The following is a 2,500-nucleotide window of genomic DNA, read 5'->3' as shown; positions in this document are numbered from 1 at the left end:
GGATAGGAGACAGCGGGTCACCCTGCCGAACACCCCTCGAAGGCCGTACTAGACCTGACGACTTCCCATCCGCGCAGATAACCGTCGATCCCGCCTCATAGCATCCCTGGATGTAGTCAACAAACTCGACCGGCAAACCATGGGCCCTTAGCACCGGGCCAAGGGCAGCATGGGCAAGCGAGTCGAAGGCCTTTGACACATCCAGAGATGCCAAGTACAGCGAGCCGGCAGCTCGGCACGCCTGAGTCATCGCCAGATCCAGAAGAAAGGTGTTGTGAAGCATCCCATCCTGAGGGATGAAAGCCCGCTGGCGATCGTCCAACACACAGTAGCGCATCAGGCGGCCAACCAGGACCTTGTGAAAGGCTCTGGTCAGCACCGAGCACACTGTGATCGGACGAAAGTCAGCAGGGGATGCTGCGGCGGTCTTCTTGGGCAGCAGGGTTGTTCTGGCCTGAAGGAGTCGGGAAGGAAGGGAACGGGAAAGGAGGAGGAAATTAAGGATCTTGAGGAGAACCTCCCGGGGAAGGCGACGCAGTTGTGTCGGCGTGAGGCCGTCAGGACCTGCAGCAGAATTGCGAGGTGGGAGAGCAGCGGTGGCTTCTTCTGCAGAAATGGGAGCCCAGAGGTCACGGAAGGGCACCCTCTTCGAGAATGGCAGCAGCTCATCGGACAGACCCTCCCCACGTGGAGGTCGAGACCTGACACGTGGTGGAGAGAAGAGGTCTGTCCAAAACTCAATCAGCCCTGGGATGGATGGTGGCTGATGCAAGAGTGTGCCATCGAGAAGTCCGTTGATACAGCGTGCTCCGTTCTTCTTGAAAGCACGCTGGACCACCGCATACTCCCATCTCCTGCGTGCACGCTTCCGCTCTGGGGGCTGTTGGGTCCGCACACTCGCAGCTTGGTGGACGGCTGGCTCCCTGCTGCCTACTTCATCAAGAACAGACAGCAACATAGCCTGGATTGTTTCACGGCTAGTGGTGGGACCCAGAGCCACGAGATCATCAAGCGAGCGGAATCGGCGGTCTGATTGGGGGAGTTCTACTAGAAATGACCAGATGGCTAGGTCAACATCTTCCCCTCGAGGTGGAGACTGTGGCAAAGAATGACTGACTGCAGGCTCGCTAGGAGGAGGACCCTGAAGGCCGCGATCCATGCCAGTGAGCTCGGTGACAAACTTCGCCACCATCTCTTTGTAGGGCTGCGCTCCACGCTGACATTTAATTGATTCCAGCGTACGCTCGGGGAAGGCCTTTGCAAGTTCCTGGTTTAAAAATCTGCAACCCTGGGTGGCAAGAGTCGCTTCTGCATGGGCCAAACGCAGGAGCTCTTCTTGGGACCACCTGGCCCTCTTCCTCTCGGTCTTGATCTCAGCATTAACAGCAGTCGGATGGGCGCGACGCCGATGGACACCAAGTCCGGTCTTGGTGGAGAAGGACCGCATACAATCAGGGCAGATGGCGGGGAGCAGCGCTCGACCCGCACCGGTTGGCTGGTTGGCTGGCTCATCAGCTGGCACAGGCGCTCCAGCGGGAGGCCTGGTACCACGTTTGCTTCTATTAGTTGCACCAGCTGTAACAAAGGCAGGGGGGGAGGTAACCCCCAAGCCCGAAAAGCACCCTGCTCTGTCGGTCGGGATACTGGAAAGGTACACCTACGCGAAACCTTTCGCAGCACCCTCACGACTCCCGCCACTTGAAGGCCAGAGCTAGGATTTCCCACCGAGAGGCTAATTGAACCATCATCCACCCGACATCACAAGGATGCTGAGGGGTGAATCGAGAGGGTCCATATATTACGCATCAGGTGGGCTTTGGGAGTCATAGTTACTCCCGCCGTTTACCCGCGCTTGCTTGAATTTCTTCACGTTGACATTCAGAGCACTGGGCAGAAATCACATTGCGTCAACACCCGCTAGGGCCATCGCAATGCTTTGTTTTAATTAGACAGTCGGATTCCCCCAGTCCGTGCCAGTTCTGAGTTGATCGTTGAATGGCGGCCGAAGAGAATCCGCGCACCCGCGCGCCCCCGGAGGAGCACGCTAAGGCGGACGCGGCCTCGCAGCAAGGAAGATCCGTGGGAGGCCAAGGCATGGGACCGAGCTCGGATCCTGCACGCAGGTTGAAGCACCGGGGCGCGAACGCCGCGCAGGCGCGCGCATCCTGCACCGCCGGCCAGCACGAGGCCAACCAACGGCGAGAGCAGACCACGCCCGCGCTAAACGCCCGCACTTACCGGCACCCCTACGGCACTCACCTCGCCCAGGCCCGGCACGTTAGCGCTGACCCACTTCCCGACCAAGCCCGACACGCCCCGATCCTCAGAGCCAATCCTTATCCCGAAGTTACGGATCCAATTTGCCGACTTCCCTTACCTACATTATTCTATCGACTAGAGGCTCTTCACCTTGGAGACCTGCTGCGGATATGGGTACGAACCGGCGCGACACCTCCACGTGGCCCTCTCCCGGATTTTCAAGGTCCGAGGGGAAGATCGG

At 59.1% G+C, this 2,500-nt stretch overlaps 1 pseudogene; it reads right to left on the bottom strand.

Annotated features, from left to right (window-relative positions):
- Positions 1–2,500, bottom strand: part of LOC126435110 (large subunit ribosomal RNA) — a 7,753-nt pseudogene that overhangs the window by 3,056 nt on the left and 2,197 nt on the right.

This window comes from Schistocerca serialis, unplaced genomic scaffold, assembly GCF_023864345.2.
Source record: "Schistocerca serialis cubense isolate TAMUIC-IGC-003099 unplaced genomic scaffold, iqSchSeri2.2 HiC_scaffold_1196, whole genome shotgun sequence".
Taxonomy (NCBI): domain Eukaryota; kingdom Metazoa; phylum Arthropoda; class Insecta; order Orthoptera; family Acrididae; genus Schistocerca; species Schistocerca serialis.
Note: the sequence above shows the minus strand (reverse complement) of the source record. Positions and strands in the feature narration are given on the sequence as shown.